General features: G+C 54.9%; 1 protein-coding gene across 2 annotated transcripts in view; it reads left to right on the forward strand.

Annotated features, from left to right (window-relative positions):
* Positions 1-12954: 12954 nt before the first annotated feature.
* The window catches only part of RAP1A (RAP1A, member of RAS oncogene family), a 35643-nt gene continuing 34617 nt past the window's right edge, over positions 12955-13980 (forward strand). Inside the window, exon 1 of one of the 2 annotated variants that reach the window (XM_084497841.1) lies at positions 12955-13042. The gene's annotated coding sequence lies outside the window, so the exon portion shown is untranslated. The remainder of the gene's footprint in view (positions 13043-13980) is intronic. The other variant, XM_084497846.1, reaches the window with a different exon arrangement.

Consider the following 13980-nt stretch of genomic DNA (forward strand, 5'->3'; position numbering starts at 1 on the left):
CATGATAGGAACTGTTTTGACATTTTATAAACCGTTCTGCTGATAATTTTGCATCTAAGCCTGGCAAGACTGCAGGAAACAGAATGGGGGGGAAACACCGGGGCCAGGAGCCAAGGGCCTGAGCTCTGTCCCCAGCTCTTACTTCTGACCCCCAGGGAATTATTTTGCTGTGGCTGGCATCTGAGAGCATGCAGGAAGATGAAATTCAGCAGCTTCTCCTTACGGCTCAGCTCCAGCAGGGGCTGAATGGACCCTGCCCGAAACGTGCGGCTCAAACACCAACCACAGTCAATAAATGCGCTGGTTATGGGGTCCCCGAATGCTTCTTGGTTTTGACTGCATCTCAGCCTGAGTATTAAGGTGCACATCGAGACTGCAACCGCACTGTAAAAAGCCCTCCAGAAACAAGCTGTATGCATGGATTAAGCAGGGATTTACTGGCATTTGCTCGCTTTTGAACAGTACATGCTTGCCTTTCGTCTCCCAGAGCAAAAATCCAAAACTTAGACAAATTATTGAAGATATAGGCTCTTCGATCCAGCAAAGAAACTGAAGGCACGGCCATTTCTTGTCATTTAAAACCCCATTAACACTTTCCGAAGAGCAGCGCTGGCTCCATTGCCCTGGCTGCCGTTCAAGCCAGACAATTATTTTCAGCCTCTCCAAACTCTGCGCGTACTTGACCGGATTTCACCTTCCCATCCGGCCCCCGCCCGCAGCTGCCTCCCTCCCGGGCTCTGGGTTTGGTCTGGCCCCGCAGGGTGCCTGTGCCAGCGCTCCTCCTGCAGCTGCTGGGTGCTGCGGGTGCATGCGGGGCCCGTAGCAGAGGGGAGCAGCCTGTGCCCGCTGCCGGGTGCCGGTGGGTCCGGCAGGTGACAGCACCATGTCCCCAGCCCCGCTCTGCCCTGCCTCAGGTGCATTGTAAACCACACGGTGAGGAGACCGAGGAGGAACAGGCGGCCCCACAGCGATGGCGCCCAGGGGCTCGCCTGCCTCCTCCAGCAGGTTTCTGCTCTGCTTTTGCTTCCTACTCCAGCCTGTCTCCCACAGTTGCTTCCTCATTTTTTCCTTTCGTCTCCACCTCCGTCCTTTCTCCCCAGCTCCTGTTCGTGCTGCTGATGCTCGGCTACCCCTGCCCCCAGGGAGATGCTCGCTCTGACACCTTCTCAAGGGCTTTCGCCCCAGCGAGCAGACCCGCACCAGGCCGCTCTGTTTCTGCCTCCCCTCTGCCCTCGTCCACTTTCCCAGCTTGTACACAGACATTTTGCTGCTCCTGGTGGCTGCAGTCACAGCTTCCATCCTGCCCAGCCGCTGCAGCCACCTGCTCCACCCATTGATCAATGCGAATGGGTGAAGTTTGTTGGCCACAGCACCAAAAAACCCAGCCTGGCTTAAGCCAAAGCAGCTTTTATTATTATTATTATTATTATTATTTTCTTGGGTTTGGGACTGGATGAAAAATCTGCAAAATTCTGTTTTGCTGGTGAGCTTGGCCCAGCGATTTTCTGCACATCTCTTGCTGTGTTTCCGCTGAGCACGCAGCGAGTCGCGGCCCCGCGCTGCAGCAGACCCGAGCGCAGCGGCAGCAGCACGAGAGGTGCAGAGCTCGGCTCCCCCTCGGCCGCCCCCGGCCGTGCCACATCCTGCCCTCCCCTTCCCCAGGACTGGCTTCTCACCTGCCCTAGTGCACAGGGTGAGTGCTCCGGGACAGGGAATACCTTTGTGAGGTTTATTTTTGAAACATGACTCGGTCACAGGCTGGCACTCAGGGACTCATTCAGCAGCAGCAGCAGCACAACTACTCACGGGTGGCGGGGAGGGGGGAGTTCATGTTTTCCTTGTATAGCTTGTAAGTGCTTTTTTCCTGCCTTAAGTTCTCTAATCGAGCCAAAGTTTTATTTATAGTACGGCCATTTATGCCTGGTGAGCCCAGAGCAGCCCCGGTGGCTTGGAAGGATTGGCTCTGGACACCCATGGGTGCAGCAAGCAGCGGGACCTGGTCCTGCAGCCACAGCAGGCCTGTCGCAGGTGGAAGCAGTGACCCCCTGCTGCTTTTGGACAGATTTTGGAGCCGATTGCTTCATGACATGGGCACAGTGGACCTGGTGCCGGGGTGGCCATGAGGCTGGGCTGCCCAGGACCCCCGGGACCCCCACCACAAGGGGGTCTGCTCGGGGACCGAGGCCTTCATGACGTGCCGAGGTGCGGCTCGCAGCAGGAAGGGGCTGTCGACTCACCGCAGCGAGTGAAGGACAGACACAAACGGAGGTGCCTGGGAGGAAGGAAAGGCTGCCGGCGTGCATTTGACCAGGGGAGCTGCCAAAACCAACGCCTTTCCCGGGGGCTGCTCCTGCATGGGCACAAAGCCCCCGGCACCTCGGTGGCTCCCGGCACCTTGGCGGCCGGGCGGCGGGGCTGGATGCAGCCCGGAGCTGGGCAGCGGCCAGCGGCCGCGGGGGGCTCTGCAGGAAGGAAGCACTGTTTGTATCTCTTTATTTTTAATTCATTTGTATTTGGATCCAGCCCTTTCCATGATGTATGGCAGCAGTCGAGGCCTCTTTTGTTCTGCGATTAACTCGGAGAGGCTGCTTGGGAAAAAAACAGGATTCGTTTTTCCTTACTGCCTACTCGCAGCGAAATGCGCACAGATCTCTCAATAAAGTGGAAAACTCGGCTTTCCTGATCACTCATTGCCACAATTGCTGCCCTGATTTTTAGGGAAATAAATAGTTTTTAAACACTAGCCTGAGCACACAGGCTCTGAGTCTCAGAACATCAGGAGTTTGCCTCTAAGTTGGGCTGGCACTGGAGAAATTGCGATGTGCTTATTCTACAGTGAAAGGGAACTTAAACTGAGCGTGCTGCTGGCTAAATAATAATGAAACATTTGTTACTGGGCTGACAATGAGATTCAGGGCCTGTTTTGCGCAGCTTTACAGCACCTCAGAGCCCAGTAAGGAGCCGCAAGGTAGTGGGACGGCTGCGTTATGCGAGATTTGGTGGTGCAACCATCACATTTCTCGCTGAAGAAGAAAGATGGGACGTGTGCGCCTGGAAGCACGGTGAGATAAAGCAGCAGTGTTTCCATCTCCTCAGCCCCTCGCAGTTTCCGCTGCGCTTCGAAGGCACGGGGCGGGGGTGGGAGGGAGCTGCTGAGCTCAGCTTTGTTCACTTTTGAGGCAGGAAATGCAAATGGTGCTCGCTGGGCTTTCTGCGCCACCGGAGGGAGGGGGCCGGCAGCGCAGCCGCCCCTGCACCCCGGACCTGGGGGGCACTGCCACCCCAGCCCCTCCGTGAAGCTGCTTGCTGCGCCCCGGCCAGTGTTTGGTTTCCTTATCTTGTGGAAGTTTAATTTGCAGAGGAAATCCTGCGGCTGGCATCGGCGCAGCCTCGTGCCGCGCTCGCAGCCGTGCAGGCAGGAAGGGTCTCCAGGGCACCGCGTTACCGGCGCTCGCTGAGGCTCCACGCAGATAACGCGGGCGAGGGTAAATCACAGCCTTTCAGGTTACTTGGCTACCCAAGGCAAACACTTTAATCGGCTCTCAAAATAGAACGGCTCTGACAAATGGGCTGTTTATTGCCACCCTGAGTGCTCTGCGGGAGCGGGGGGGCTGCAGGTGCCATCCGGTGCCTCCGGTGAGGCACCCGCAGAGCCCAGCACCTGCACCCAGCCCGGTGGTGTGGTGGGGAAGGAGGGGGTCAGTTGGATTTTGTGTTTTAAAGGGTGGAGAAACCACGGCTCACACAAGCAGCCACCCCAAGAGGTGCTTACCCTCACTGTCAAAGGGTTGCATCTTGCTTTTGGCTCTTGGGGCCGCTGGAAGACCGCTGGCCGGTTCCTCCTGTGTTTTCTCACCCCGTGTGAGGTGTGGACCAGAGCTGCCATGGCCAGGGCTGGGCTTGAGTGGCCTGTGCAGAGCCACAGCCAGCTCCCTGTTCCTCTGACCTCAAAGCAAATAGCATAGAAATAGGAAGAGATGAGTCTGAGGGAGCGGCACTCACGTTGCTCCCGGGTCACAAAGTTGCTGCTGGCACCACTCACCCGCTCGCAGTCCAAGGAAAACATCCCTCCAAGCCCGCCTGGCAGAGCGGGGCTCCTCCAGCACAGCTCATCCCATCCCGGCCCCATCCATCCCCCTCTCCCTGCCTCGGGCTCACCAGTGCTGGCAGCTCCTGTCCCCATCACTGCAGCAGGGGACACGGGGACAGGAGCACAGGCTGTGCCACGGTGCTGGGGGCAGAACTGGCTGGGGTGTGGAGGAGAGGCAGCTCCCAGCCAGGGGCTCCAGACCCCAAACCCATTGCCCCTTATAACTGCTACTGCACAGTGGGGAAGCATCACAGCATCAGCAGGGCGATGGCGGGCGACAGGGAGGCTCGTGCTGCGGGGACTTAGAGGTCACAGCGCCAAGTCAGAGAGCAGACGTGGTGACACTGGAAGAACCACACAGAGGACATTTCTTAGCAATTGAAATAGCGATATTAGTCATTCTGTTTCTGCATCGAGCTTCAATGGAAAAAAACAGCATGCAAGCCAGGACACCTGCTAGTTGTGAAGGCTCCTGGTAAAGCAGCAGAAAGCGACCAAGCGCCAGCACAGCCGGCGTCCCAGAGCTGCTGCTCGCTGACCTGGGTCCCAGTAGTGACACTGGTGTGCATGGAAGCTCCCAGTGGGGGTGACAGAGGGACACGTCCCCACTTCCCACCCTTATGGCAGCCGGGTGGGATCTGGAGCAGGGGCAGCGTGTGGGGCCGGTGATGGAGCCGGGGCCGGGAGCCCTGCCTGTGCCCGCTGGTGGCAGCGGCTGTCAGTGAGAAGCAGCCCGCCTGGAACACAGCCCTGCACCACAAACAGAGCACAGGCAGCGGAACAGCTGATGGGACAGGCTGATATCTCTGTGGTTTCTGTAACTTTAGAAATCCAGGTGGAGTTTTCTGGTTTTATGGGAGCGCTGAGAACTGGCCCCAGTTACCCCATGAACTTGGCAAATATTACAGCACCTTCAGACGTGGGCATGTCCAATGGGACTGCAGCTCCTGGGAGACTTCCTGGCTGTTTTGAATAAATGTGAGATTTATGGGAAGATAAATACCCTCATCCATGGCAGGCTTGTTCCTTGAGAAAACAGCCTCGGGACTGCGGTTTCGTTCCCGTCCTCCCCACGATGCAGGCACAGCGCCGGTGACTCGCCGCACGCTGGTGCTGCCTGTGGCTCGCTCTGACGTCCAGCCACCCACTGCAGAGTGTGGTGGGAAGCAGGAGATCAGGGGGGCCAAAACCCCAGTGTTTGCCCCAGCTGCTCACACGTAGGGTCCTTGCATTCCTGCCATCTGCAACCGAAGGCGAGGGCTGGCTCCAGCCGGCAGCTCTTCGGGGCTGTGGCTCTGAGGCAGAAAGAAAACATCCTTGTGGTCTGTGGGTGAGGCACGAGGGGAGGGAGCTGAATTTTAGCTCATGAGACCTTAAACTCCCCCCCCATCGGTCCTGCACTGGTACTGTCACTATGTTCACATGCAAGAGTTTGTCATAACCAAGTGGGCACACCCTTGGAAAGCAAGAGGCATCAGTGATGGGTACAAAGAGGGAAACAAAGCACGGCGCAGGAGACTGAGCTGGCTGCATTTGCTTTGAAGGTTTGTGAGTTGAAGGGAAAGCTCTTGAAGCTTTTGCACGTGGATGCAGGGAGAGGAGCCAAAGTTGCTCATTATTGCCAAACCAAGCAGGCAAGCACCCGAAAAGCCGCTGACCCCTTTCTGTCCAAGGAAGCTGGAGCAGCCCCATGCGCTGCAGGCACCGGCGGCACCGAGCGGCACCAGCAGCTTCTGCCGCCACGAGGCGCAGCCTGGCCTCCTTCTCTGTGCTCCCCATCTGCTGTGTTTCTCACATCATATGCAACTGTTTTATCTTTGCTCATTTCTATTGCTAAACACTGGCTGGGAGACGAGCTATTTTCAAATGCATCTGCTGTTATTTATACAAACACTTTCCTTTCAAAGGGCAAGCAGAGGGAAGTGCTGAGAGCCAAAGCACCCCCAAATGTTTCTGGGATGTAATTGGGCTTCTCTTCTGCTGGCGATGCAGACGCGCGTGCTGCTTGCTACCAACAGACCCGGCAGCCGAACTTTTGGTTATTTTGTCTCTTTCCATGCTCTTTAGCCAGGATGGGCAGCTCGTCCTGCAGCGCAGCGCAGCGGTGCCCGGGCACGGGGGTGACCCCTCGGCACGGTGCCCAGCTCTTGCCAGCCACCAGAGCTGCCCCGCAGGGGCTCTGTGGGAGGGGAAACCCCCAGGGATGGAGAACCTCACGCCAGACGTCCTGTCCTTGCTCAGGCAAAATTTCCAGTCAACTGAGTCATAAGTGCGGGGCAAATTACTCAGTAATCTGGTGAGGAGGCAACAGCTGATTTCAGTGAGGAGCCGTGTTTTCGCTGCTGGCTTGGTGGTGGCTGCAATGTGCTGCTCCTGTCCAAAAGGACCCCGGAGTCTTCCCTGTGGGGTGAAACATTTATTTCCTTGCCAGTATAGGCTGTGAGGAGGCACAGGTGCTCCGTGCTGCCTCTTATTCAATGTTTGCCGTACTGTTAATGAAAAGTAATGGCCTTTCTGTAGGAAAACACCTACTCTTTCCTGAGCGAGGAGTATAAAGCTGGCATTATTAGCCTACGTTCAGGAAACAATCAGAAAATGGAGAATGCTATCATAAGACTAAGTGTTACCGTGATTGTAATCACAACAGAAGGAGCTGAGAAGCAGCCTCTCCTGCAGCAGCCATCCCACAACAAGCTCCTGCTGACACCGATGGCAGGAGCACTGGGACATTGCTGGGGCATGCCAGAGGGGCTCTGAGGCCCTGAGATGTCCTAGGACAGCACAGCAGCACTAATTGGGAACACACCACTCTTACCAGGCACAGGTGAGCTTGTTATTAGCTCACTGATGCCCTTATAAACCCTGCCCTGAGCCCTGGGTCTGCTCTGGCTGCTGGGGGTGCTGTTGGCCTGGGGGCTCTGGGACAGCTGGAGGAGGTGAGGGCAGCCCAAGGGCTGTCTGAAGGTGTTGGGGTTCCTGCACCTCTGATCCCTGAGTGCTGGCATCCCCTGGATATGACCCTGGAAGGGACCAGCTCTCAGCTGGGAGGAATCAAGGATTGGTAAGGAGGAAATAATCTCCTACATCTCTAGGGGGTTCCTGCAGCTTGCAGGCAGGTGGTTGGGTTGCTGCTTCTAGTGGCTTGCCTAAAGTTGCCCCCAGGCTATGCTGCAGTCATTATGCAATGCTGTTGGAGCAAAGAAGGTACTGAAAACCCATGAAGGAAGCATGGGAGAAAGTACTTGTTGAATTAGGCTTCCTACCATTTCAGGATACGCAATATTTAATCCCAGTGCACTGCGTGGGGGTGCCAATGCACCTGCAAAGTCATAGGAGAGTCCCTGGCTTTGTCTAGTACTTAAAACCTCAAAACTTAACTTTTCTTTTTACTTTTTGTTATTCTTACTTTCCCCTCTCTGTGCTGCCTGATTCATTTTTCACTTTTACAAAATGGTGACAGAAAAATGGCAACTGCCCCTGCCCCGGGAGCAGGCAGCAGCTGTTGTGCAGGATGAGCCCTGGTACCTGGGTGGCACGTGAAGGCCCCACCTCGTTGTGTGGGGTGAGCGGGTGCTTGGAGCTCAAGGACTGTACAGGAAGAAGCAGGGGAGATAGCAGGGTAATAGCAGAAAACATGTGGTTGCAGCTGTATTCGAGCAGCGAGCGCAGTTTCAGCTGCAGGAGCGATGCTCGCTCGCTTTGAACTCTGCTGTCTCAGCCTCTGTGCTCGAGGTGTTTCCTCTCCTGGCCTCTCCTGCGAGGTCACTGAGAGCTTCAGTCTCCTCACCTGGCTCCTTGCGATGCAAATCCTGCAGGTCAGATCAGGCCACTCTCAGATTGTGCGTGGGATCGGTGAGGTCAGGCCTCTGGCTGACACACAAAGGGAACACAAAGGTACGAGGAACACAAACCGTGGATTTCGGCATGGACACCGGCCCAAAGTGCCACGCACTTGTCAGAGTTTGTGGTGTCTCCTACAAATGCGCGTGTTACACTCTCACCTTTGTGTGACTGCATCCCGGAGCACGCTGTGAACCCTGCCTGGGGTAAGCATCCTTCCCTTCCATGGGGGAGGGAAATGTTTTTGTTGTTTTCCCTTTCAGTGGCCAGCACAAGGAAGAGGCAGGGCTGGCTTTCTGCTTGGCAGCTTGGCGAGGCCGCTTGGGTGTTTCCCCTTTGCTGATACCCATGTTTACAGCTGGGCTGGGGGGAGGAATGAAACTTTAATAACTGCAGAAGAGTTCCCTGATAAAGCAGTTGCAGGCATTATCTCTTCAAGTTTGTGAAAGTGCCTGCCATTAGAAAGCAAGGAAGGGGTACACAGGCTGAGGTCTTATATTCAGCTCCTGTTTTAGATCTCTCCGAGCCACTTCCTTGCTAGCAGCCTTCTTGCCTAGTAAATGCTAGGCTTCTATGATTTTGGACAAGTAAATTCTTGCTTGTAGAAAGCAAATAGTAAAATCAGCCCATTATGTTGTCATTAGACAGAAAACTGAGAAATGTTGTGTATGGTAATAAGCAGCTCCCTGCTGTACCTGAGCAGCAGGAAGTGTGATCTGTGCTTCCTTCCCCAGCGAGTTTCACAGCCTCCTATGGTATTTATTTATAAAAACCCCAAACCAGAAACCTGCACTGGTCTCTGCCTTTCTCCCTACTTTGCAGAACTGCAAAGAGCAAACACGAGGCTGACACCAGGCTCTTCTGGTGTGCTTGCAAGCTGAGATGATGCTCAGGAAGCTGCACAAAAAGTCTGCGTCCTATCTCTCTGTTCAGAGAGATCAGCAAGAGCCCTGGCGGAGGAAGCCCTGGGCTCCCTCGTCCTGTCGATGCAGGGAGCCTCATTCTTGCTGCAGTCCCTATGGGGTTCAACCTCTGTTTTCAGGCAACCTCACTGATCCTGGTTGAGCTGGCAGAAGAGAAGGGCAGCAGCACCGGTTGTCCTGGGATGGAGCCCCTGGAAGAGCCAGGCTTTCCTTTTGGAAGCCCCCAGACCTCTCATGGAGCACCACGGTGGGACCAGCCCGGGGAGCAAGCAGCATTTTGTGTGGGGCTGGCACAGGGGGCTCTTGTCCGGGGCCTTGCCAAGCATGATGGTGTCATTTATTGCCATCCTCCGTGTCCCAAACAAGGCTGTGGCACCTGGTGAGTGCTGCGGGATGGTGTGGGATGGAGCATGGCTTGGGGACCCCTCTGGCCACACCGCCAGCCAAGGGAGCCGCTGGCAGCGTGGTGTCGGTGGCTGCTGGCATGCACTGCTTGGAGCATAATTGGCTCATTAGGGCTAATGATATGCTGCAGTCTCAACTGTAAAGAAAATATTATGTTTGCACTTCAAAAGCTCATGCTGAGCTCTTTGTAATGAGTATTTTTTTCTGAATCTTTCATGACTATTTTTTTAAATAAGTTTAGAGGGACCAGTTCCTCTTTGTGCAGTTAGTAAATTCAAGTGGTCAGAACACAGCCATCAGAAAGTCAGGGTCTTTTAACAACAGGAGTGATGATAATGTACTAGTAGTCTGTGCAGTGACAGATGCACTTTCGTTTAAATGCACTGCTGATGTGTTTTACTGAGCTGACTTCTCTCTAGTTCTGTGATTCTATCAGCTAGGAATCCAGGCTCATTATGTGATTGCAAGTCGTTTCTGGATTTCATTAAATCAGCAAATGGGCATTAGTTAGATATTTACATCAGCTCAACTTGTGATAATTTATCCAATTGCACAATTGTTCTTTTACAAAAAAAAAATATGTCCTGAGGGATCATGATTCATTTTCATCTGCCTGGATAAGTGTCGGCACAACCCCTGCAGCTCAGCTGCATGACTGAGGAATCGCAGCCCTGCTGCAGGTGCTGGTGATCACCCTGCTGTCCATTCAGGCTTTCACCCCTGCCACGTGGGAAAGGGGGAGTGAAAATGCTGGTGCAGCTTAATATCAATGGATTTAGATTGGGGAATTAAAAATAATAATTTGTGACAACTCACCTTTTATTTAAATAGAATGGTCAAGTTTTTGAATAAAACTACAGTGTTAAGAACCGCTGAACACCTTGGGCTGTGTCCAGGACACAACAGGTTGTATCCTGCATGTGGCAGGACGTAGGTTTAATTCTCTTTCTGCTGTGACCTTGTGTTGTTGCTGAGGTGGTGTGCAGCAGGAATCTGCAGCTTTGGGATGTTGGCAGATCGCACCCCCTCCTAGCAGGTGCAGATGATGACTTCAGTCACCATGCAGCAACCTATGGAGAGGTCCCTGAAATAATAGGGTTTGCTATAAACTGGAAATGCTCCGAGGGAGAAACAAGGTGTGGAAGGTGCGGATGTGGGATTTAACACCACGTGTTGACAGCCTGAATTTGCTGATGAGCAAGCACCTGTTGCACAAGAGATAAGGTGCGGGAGCGCAGAGGTGAACCCGGCCTGGCGATGGTTCTGCCTGTGGGACCATACCTGTTCTGCTCACAGAAAGGGCAGGCTGTGGGGCTGGGAGAAACGAGCACCTGGATTTATTTGCTGTTGAAGTCAGTAGGAAAAGTCCCTCTGAACGCACCTGAGCTTGGACTGCTTTTTCCTAATCCTCTCATAACCAGTTTCATATTCATCCAGATTTAATTTCATGTACTTGCGGAGTCTGACTCAGCAAGAAATATTATCAGCTTCCATTCAAACCTGCAGAAAACTTTGGGGGGAAAAAAGTCAACCTTCCCAGAACAGACGTTAAATAAGCCCTTCATTTTGCTGAATCAGGCCCTGAGTGTGCCTGGACCCTTATTGTTTTGAAACTTAAGCTGACCCACAACCTAAGAACTAGATAAAAGCGCACGATTCATTGGATATAACAAAATTCCTCAGGCAGTAGTGCTGAGTGGGAAAAGCTGCAGATGTATTGATGTTTGGGATAAAGTTTATTAAAAATTTAGCTTTAAAGGAAATCTTATTAAAATATGTTCCTCTGGTAAAGCCTTGCAGAATGCTCTTAACACCTCCAAGTATACCAAGCCTCTAAAGGCTGTGAGCAGTGTCTCCTCCTACAGCATCTATCCCTGGGAATGATTTTTCTTTTTCCTGACTTTGCAGCTTTTAAAAAAAGCAGTTACTACGGATATTTTCTTCCTGCCTGTTTTCCAGATACAGCCTTGTATTTTTAACAACATGCAGCTAGTAACTTCCTAAGTTTACAGATTGCACGATGAAATACTTGAGTTCAGAGGAAGCTGCAAGTCGTACAGCCATCGGTGTCAAGCACCCTTAAAGGCGGGGATGATCCACCCACACCAGCGGCCCCACTGCAAGAGGAGGGACTGGGAGCGCTGCTGCTGAGGTTGGCAAGTCTGAGTCCTGCAGAGAAAGAGAATGTGGAAATCCCGCTGAGACTGCCCTGCCTCCAGCTATACAAATTGAGACAGCGATTCACCTGCTCGCTTCCAGCGCGGTGGTCCCTAGAGAAGGAGATACCTCTCTAGGACCTGAGCCATAAAGAAGAGGGATTTATAGATCAGTATCAGCAGACATGAGTAATACCTGGAAGCAAAATTCTCTGTGTTGTACTTCTATTGCAAGCACAGACTGCAAGCAGAGCTAAAGCACTTTCTTTTTTCTGCTTTGATTAGAGTGGAGGACGGGAGTGGGGACTCTGAGCTGCATTCATCTCCAGGCCACTGACTTGCTAGGGATTCTGGATAAGTCATTTAATCTCCGTCTTAGTTTCCTCATCTGTAAAGCCTGGGGAATAAAATTTTGCTTTTTGGCTGGAGCTCAGGCTGAAAGGAAGTGTAACTGCAAGAATACTGCTCCATGCTCAGGCTTCAATAGCTTTGCTTGCGCCCTGAAGTTGTGCAAGTGAAGGGAGCGGGGGGCTCAGGGAGGGCACTGGTGCTGTGCCCCTGCTGCTGTAGCTCTCGTCCTTTGTGCCTCACCTTGAGCGTCCCCAGGGACGGCTGCAGTCCTTGCTGTGTCCCCGCTTGTGTAAGGAGGCGATGCTGTGCTTGCAGGCATGCACCAGCTCTGCATTGTGGCTCTCACAGAGCTGTACAGCCAAACCATGCCGTTACAGCTCTTCATGGGGCACTTAGACATCTCTACCAGCAGTAACATTTTTATTTCCAGTTTATTGAAATTAATCGTTGACATTAGCTTTAAGTGTACATACACTATACATGTACAGCTGAATTATGGTTTGTGCTAGGAGCAGGAAAAGGCCCCAGTTGGTCGCAGAACACAGGGCCCTGTGCGGTGAATGTGGTGAACTTCTGACCCTTCAGGCATAGCCACTGCCACTCATGGTCCCAGTGACAGATGACCTCGCAGTGTGCATTCTGCATTTCACATTCTCCTTGAAATACAACTCTATAACATATCCAGGTCAGGATTACAGCTCTTCATCCTTTACGGCTGCATTAATAAAACAACTACATTGCTCAAGCGCCGCTTCAGAAAGCATTTTTTTGGCTGAAAACCTGCCCGGATGACGGCAGCTCTGCTGGGGGAGCTCCCAGCCCCACACACCCCTCAGGGGCAGCGCTCCCCACCCCACCCTGCGCTGCTGTCAGCACGCCTGCCCCCATAAAGCCTGCATTCAGAACCACTCTCGGCCTCATTATCCGCTCACTCCCTGCCTGTTTTCACCATCGCTGTCCCCTCTGCCCACCCTGAGCCCCCTCCCCGCGCTGTGGCGGTGTCCGGGCGAGGCTCGGGGGGCTCCCCACAACCCTGAGGGGTCGCGGTGGGACCGGAGCAGGGGGTGCAGAGGCAGCAGCGGGGTGCGAGGCCCAGGCCCGGTGCTGGGGGAGGCTCCTCGGGGCCGCCTCCCGCAACTTTTCCGGGGCCTCCCCGCTGCCGGCCCCGGCCCGTTCCCTCCCCGCTGGCTCCTCCCCAGGCCGCGGCCGGTGAAGGGCGGAGCGGAGGCGCCGCCGCCGCCGCGCACAGCAGCCGAGCCCGGAGCCGAGCGGCGGCGGTGAGCGGCGGGGGAAGGGGACGGGAAGAAACCGGGAGGGTGTGGGGGGGGTCTCGGGGTGTCCCCCCCGTGCTCAGCGCTACGGCCGGGGGGGGTTAGCGGAGGCTGCGCGGCCCCTGCCCCGCTTGGGGCGGGTGCCCGGGGGCTGCCCGGCCATCATCCATCTTGGGCCGGCCCCGGCGGTGCCACGGGGCGAGGGAGGCAGCGAGGGGAGCTCCCGGAGGACAACGGGGCCGAGAGGGGGAGAAGGGGCCCGGGAGGGGGTGTGGGGGGGCTCGGTCAGGGCCCGGTGGCTCCGCTCCTCGCCCTGGCCGAGGCTCCCCCACCCCCGCCCGGCCCAGGCCGCTCCCTCCCGGCGGCGGCCTCCGGGCCTTGGGTGCGGGGCTCCCTTGGGTGCGGGGCTCCCTTGGGTGCCGTGTCCCAACCGGAGGACTTCGGCCTGGCCCCGCGGAGCTGAGGGCGGCTCTCGGGACTTTGCTTCGCTGGCAGCCCAGGAAGGGCACGCCACGGGAGCTGCTTCTGCTTCTGCCTTCCTTTGAGACTTGACAAGGGCGACGGCGCTGCTGAAAGCACTCGTTTTGGTTTGGAAGCGCCCGGCCGCCTTCGGAGCGTCGTGTCGGCGCTTCTTGGCGTTGCTGGCGCTTCTGCGATGTAGTTGGAGCAGCAGGATTGTTCGAAATAGAAAGCTCGTTCCCTTATTGCGTGGAGGGAACCGGCTGCTTAACTGGGAGGCGCTGCCTGTGCTATGAAATGTTCCCCGGTTGGATTTTGGTAATCTGTCAGGCGTCCTCACTGGTGCTAGCACGGCCCTCGGGGTCAGCCAGACATTTAATGCGGCTTCCTGAGGCTCTGGGACAGTTGCGGACGCAGCCAGGGAGAAACAGAAAGCAATGCGTTACCAGTCAGAGGCGTGTGCCTGCCTGAGGAGTTATCAGAAA

Source organism: Aythya ferina, assembly GCF_964211825.1.
Source record: "Aythya ferina genome assembly, chromosome: 25".
Classification (NCBI taxonomy): domain Eukaryota; kingdom Metazoa; phylum Chordata; class Aves; order Anseriformes; family Anatidae; genus Aythya; species Aythya ferina.